Here is a 6481-nt window from a genome sequence, read left to right on the forward strand (position 1 = left end):
AAACTGAACTTAAGTTTATGTTCTTATGAGAAAAATAAATACAAAATAAAAATGGAAAATTTAAGATTTTCATGTTGGTCATACTATCCTCATAGAAGTCTATAATCTTTAGAACTTTACTTTCCTTTTTATAAAATTGAATTAAACTCAGCTTCATTACCGAGAGGGCAGTGGCGCCCCACTCCAGTACTCTTGCCTGCAAAGTCCCATGGACGGAGGAGCCTGGTAGGCTGCAGTCCATGGGGTTGCTAAGAGTCAGACACGACTGAGCGACTTCACTTTCACTTTTCACTTTCATGCATTGGAGAAGGAAATGGCAACCCACTCCAGTATTCTTGCCTGGAGAATCCCAGGGACGGGGGAGCCTGCTGGGCTGCCGTCTACGGGGTCGCACAGAGTCGGACACGACTGAAGTGACTTAGCAGCAGCTTCATTGAGGTAGATATAGGAATAAATGTACATAGACTGATAAATCCCTAATGATGAATACTGCTTAAGTGTAAATCTAATGAGTTTTAATACTTTATGTTTTTAATTCAAGTTTCTTTCCCAAGAAAATATATCATAAAATTATAATGAAAAATACATATTTCTCCAGAAATCTTTACATCACTTCAAGCATATTTTTGAAAGGGATTCCTTCAGGTTATCCTGGAGAAGAGAATGGCTACACACTCCAGTATTCTTGCCTGGAGAATTCCATGGATGGAGGAGCCTGATGGGCTACAGTCCAAAGGGTCGCAAAGAGTCAGACATGACTGAATAACTAACACTCTTCAGGTTATATATTCATGAGAAAACCTGATTAAGGGACAAGAACTTTTTCACAATATGATATTGATGTGTTAATTTAGCAGGAAAACAAAACACATTAAATATGTAAAATGCACATAGAAACTCAAATTTCATTTGAGCTCAATCTGCAAAACCCATTCATATAATCTATCAGTTTGGGGATTTTTATTTTAAAGTGGTATATGAGACCTGATGGAGCATTTACTTCTGCACACCTTGGTTTCCTTAGCACCTTATGACGTGCGTTGAGTTTTGCTAATGTCTCTATTGTCCATTCCAGTAGGGCCTCTGTTGAACTCTTTTCTATCATATTTGCCCATTGTAATTCCCAACTCCCCTTAGATCACTGGTTGCTTAGCTTGTAAATTGTTTACCTCTTAACTACCAGAAATCACCTGAACCACCATTTGCTCCCAAGCCCCCTCTGATATTATAAAAGGTAGCTACAATTCCTTGCAGTTGTAACCTTTTCTAAATTATCCTTGTTGATGTCTTTGTTTGGGGTAAGGAATAATTTGTGACCCCATTCTGTATTCCATCTTAAAATGACCCCTCTGTATTTGTTTTTTTGTAACATTGTTAACGTTTGTCTAAAGATAAATGAGTATCTCGGGCTTCCCAGGTGGCTCAGTGGTAAAGAACCTGGCTACCAATGAAGGAGACACAGGTTCAATCCCTGGGTCGGGAAGATCCCCTGGAGAAGGAAATGGCAACCCGGTCCAGTATTCTTGCCTAAAGAATTCCATGGACAGAGGAGCCTGGCAGGCTACTGTTCATGGGATCACAAGAGAGTCAACATGACTTAGCGACTAAACCACCACCAGTATTCTTGCCTGGAGAATCCCATGGACAGAGGAGCCTGGCGGGTTACAGAGCATGGAGTCACAAAAGAGTTAGACATGACTTAGCAACTAAACAACAACAAATGAGTATCTTTCCTTCTTGCATACATAACCCACCCAGTGCTTATACTGTGGTGCTCAAAGGGCAATGGTTGAGGACCAAGGCACTGTTCCACTTTGCAGGAAGCAAGACTCCTCTGAAGAAAGCAGTAGAAATCCTGGAGGTATAGAATGATCATGGGCCCTGACATCAAGGTTCTACCATATCTTCATCTCTACTTTGAAACCTTCAATGCCCCCAAATCTACATTTGTACCATGAAGGTGATGTATTCTTACATCAGAGCAGCATTTAATCAGTAAAATAGTAAATACTCTAAACATTCCGAATAGGCTGGGCTTCCCAACTTAGTAAATGATGTACTTACAAAGTGCTCCATATTCTCATCAGTATTCTGGTATTGCCCATTTTTTTTTTTTTAACTGTAGCCATTCTAATAAGTATGTAGCGGTATCTTCAATTTTTTCTCATGGACAAATCCCCAAATATTTCATAGTATATTCTCAATACAACTTTAAATTACAATAAATTACAAAGATGGTTTCTTTTTCAATAGTTTTTCATTATAAGAGAGTTCCAGAAAAACATCTATTTCTGCTTTATTGACTATGGCAAAGCCTTTGACTGTGTGGATCACAATAAACTGTGGACAATTCTGAAAGAGATGGGAATACCAGACCACCTGATCTGCCTCTTGAGAAACCTGTATGCAGGTCAGGAAGCAATAGTTAGAACTGGACATGGAACAACAGACTGGTTCCAAATAGGAAAAGGAGTTCGTCAAGGCTGTATATTGTCACCCTGCTTATTTAACTTATATGCAGAGTACATCATGATAAATGCTGGACTGGAAGAAACACAAACTGGAATCAAGATTGCTGGGAGAAATATCAATAACCTCAGATATGCAGATGACACCACCCTTATGGCAGAAAGTGAAGAGGAACTCAAAAGCCTCTTGATGAAAGTGAAAGAGGAGAGTGAAAAAGTTGGCTTAAAGCTCAACATTCAGAAAACTAAGATCATGGCATCTGGTCCCACCACTTCATGGGAAATAGATGGGGAAACAGTGGAAACAGTGTCAGACTTTATTTTTCTGGGCTCCAAAATCACTGCAGATGGTGACTGCAGCCATGAAATTAAAAGACACTTACTTCTTGGAAGGAAAGTTATGACCAACCTAGATAGCATGTTCAAAAGCAGAGACATTACTTTGCCAACAAAGGTTCGTCTAGTCAAGGCTATGGTTTTTCCTGTGGTCATGTATGGATGTGAGAGTTGGACTGTGAAGAAGGCTGAGTGCCGAAGAATTGATGCTTTTGAACTGTGGTGATGGAGAATTCTCTTGAGAGTCCCTTGGACTGCAAGGAGATCCAACCAGTCCATTCTGAAGGAGATCAGCTCTGGGATTTCTTTGGAAGGAATGATGCTAAAGCTTAAACTCCAGTACTTTGGCCACCTCATGCAAAGAGTTGACTCATTGGAAAAGACCCTGATGCTGGGAGGGATTGGGGGCAGGAGGAGAAGGGGACGACAGAGGATGAGATGGCTGGATGGCATCACTGACTCGATGGATGTGAGTCTGAGTGAACTCTGGGAGTTGGTGATAGACAGGGAGACCTGGCGTGCTGCGATTCATGGGGTCACAGAGTCGGACATGACTGAATGACTGATGTGATCTGATCTGATCTGATAATCCATATATTTAAGAGACTGAGAAACTCAAATTAACCCTTATTTTTGCAGTCAAAGGAAGAACACTAAGAACAGTTGAAGTGTAAGAACACCATAAATATCTCATAGCATGGAAATGATTTTATTGATCTTTAGGAAATAACCAGAATTTACACCTACAAGATTTTCTTGGAATCATATTCACTTTGAGGTTTTATATAAATGACACATTTTCCTTTTAGAGAGAACAACCTAACAAACACTAAATATCTTCTAAGTTTGCAATGACATGTCACCATGGACTTAATGCAAAGCAAATAAACTTATAATAAATTTGTTAACCTTTATTTTTTTATCCAGACACATAATGTTCTGTAAGATAAACTTTCAGATGAGTGTGTAATTTAATGATAGAAAATAGTTCTAAAGTCTCTTTGCTTCCCAAAGCACGTTTTAAAAAGGATGATTCAGAAACAAAAAAAACTAAATTAAAAGTAGGTGATAGGTGCATTAAGAAAATCATTTTATTGAAATAGTTACTATGACTCATATTCTGTGAAGGAGTTGGATGGATTTGAAACTCAAATTGCCTGCAAACAGCTATTGATGCTAAATGTTGGTAAAGGTCTCATCTGGTAAAACTTCACATGTGTAAAAAGACAAAGCTGTGTTCTGAAAAGAGATGAAGTGAAGGGCAATCAATACTCATTCTTTTGTTGTAGAGTTTGAGAGAAATCTAGAAGTAATTGAGCATGTGGAACTAAAATCCTCAACTGTTTTTTAGTCACGAAAAAAGTGTCAAATTAAGAATGGTTTGGCCAGAGATCCAGTCAGGATGTTTTAATACGTTTATTAAGAGAAGATGTAATTAGATTCCAAGACACATAGATATATTTCACATGTTAAGGAAGCTAGTATTGAAGGAATTACTACTGTTGGGACTCAGGGATCTCTGGAGACAGGAAAAGTCATTTTAAATATCACTGGGCTAGTCACAGTGGCAAGATACTGGAGAAGAGGAAAACAATAAAAAACAGCAATAACAACTCTGTCAATTTAAAGATTTGCCCTCACCTTTTCAATCTCAGTTCTTCCCGTTAGATATCAAAAGAATAAATTCAGAAAAAAATTGAGCCAATAAGAATTTAGGCCTGCACTGGATTCTGATTTTTGGGAAAACATTTGATAACAATGAGCATGAGTGGTTTCTGCATGGGCAGTGGTACCCACGGTGACAGAGCAAAAAGTCTTTGGAGCTAGACTCCATAGGCCATTATTCAGGCTTCCACACTCTGTATATGTGGCCCAGAAGGGATCATGTAATATCACAAATAGCCGAAAACCTGTTTTTTCATGTGAGATGAATATGCCTCAGTTATCAAGCTGACACAAGAATGAAATGAGAGAACTGATATGAATTTCCTAGTGTATAGTAAGTGCTCAAGAAATGTTAGCAGTTTGAATGTTGAAATTTATCACTTCGACAGATGCAAGACAGTCTGCCAGGCTGGATATTTTTCCAGTTCCATTTATGACTTTACTGGTTTATTGTAGAGGTTTATTGTACAGGTTTATTGTAAACCTTTACATTTACAGGTAAATGTACAGGTTTATTGTAGAATTCAAACAAATATATATGTACATACATATATATACACCATGCAATCTGGCAACCATAGTTATGTCAACATACCTATACTCAGCATTCTAAATTGGTGCAAATTATGAGGTATCATATGATCAAGAGAAGTTAAAATCAGTAACTACAGTCATCTGAATGTTCTGTTTATGCTGATTTTGCCTTGGTTTTGGAAAACTCATTATATCTGAACCTAAACCTATTGAAATATGAGATTAGGGTTTATCTTCCATATTGTTGACAGTGTTTTAAGTTAGTTTTTCTTCAATTTGTTTCCTCTTTAAAAATCTTTTTATCACATATTAACTCTCCAAGTGTTCTCTGATGTCAGCACCTGATTTGGGGTAAGTGTGATATTATATTTGCCCATTAGATCTAGATCAACAAATGCAATATACCTAAAATATTCTTATTTTATATAGAAAATGGACATTCAATAGATAGAAATATCTATCAATATCATTCAATAGATAGATGTGAAGATATCTTCACAATGTATCATACTTTTTGTCAACTTATAGACCTTTCTATCAGAGAAGGCAATGGCACCCCACTCCAGTACTCTTGCTGGAAAATCCCATGGATGGAGGAGCCTGGTGGGCTGCAGTACATGGGGTCTCTAAAAGTCAGACAAGACTCAGTGACTTCGCTTTCACTTTTCACTTGCCTGCATTGGAGAAAGAAATGGCAACCCACTCCAGTGTCCTTGCCTGGAGAATCCCGGGGATGGGGGAGCCTCGTGGGCTGCCGTCTACGGGATCGCACAGAGTTGGACACGACTGAAGCAACTTAGCAGCAGCAGCGGCAGCAGACCTTTCTATAATAACTTGGTCCACACCATTGTATCAGTAAGCACAGTATTCCACATATAAATCAAGCATGATTTCTTGACAGAAAGATATTTGAGTTCTCAGGGTTCAACTTTAGATAAATAAGTTATAGGAGACTATGTAAGTGGTTGCCAAGGGGTAAGGGGCAGAAGGAATGATTAGAGTTTGGGATTAGCAGATGCAAACTATTATTCATAGGATGGGTAGAAAACAAGGTCCTATTGTATAGAACAGGGAATGATATTAGTATCCTGTTATTAACCATGATGGAAAAGAAGATGAAAATGTATATAACAAAAAAAGCCCTAGAAGATTAGAATAAAACTACAAGGACCTCAGAGGAATGCTGTTTAATCTATTTTTATTTAAAATAAACTACAGACATTAATAATACTTTTAACTTAGTATTATTAAAATTAATCATATTTTAGGAGCATTTGGCAATATGTTTACATTTTGTCAACATACGTTAAAATGCATTTAACAAAATGAAACTAGGAAATCATTGTTTCAAGATGACTTAGTCACCACATTTTTCTTAATTATTTCATGTCTCATTTTTCTCTTCATGGTTCTGGAGCATCTAAAAGCAGATTCTGCTGCTTCCTTTGTATTTAGTGCCTCTTCTCACAAAGTGCTTG

The sequence above is a fragment of the Bison bison genome, unplaced genomic scaffold (assembly GCF_000754665.1).
Source record: "Bison bison bison isolate TAMUID 2011002044 unplaced genomic scaffold, Bison_UMD1.0 scf7180017864035, whole genome shotgun sequence".
Classification (NCBI taxonomy): Eukaryota; Metazoa; Chordata; class Mammalia; order Artiodactyla; family Bovidae; genus Bison; species Bison bison.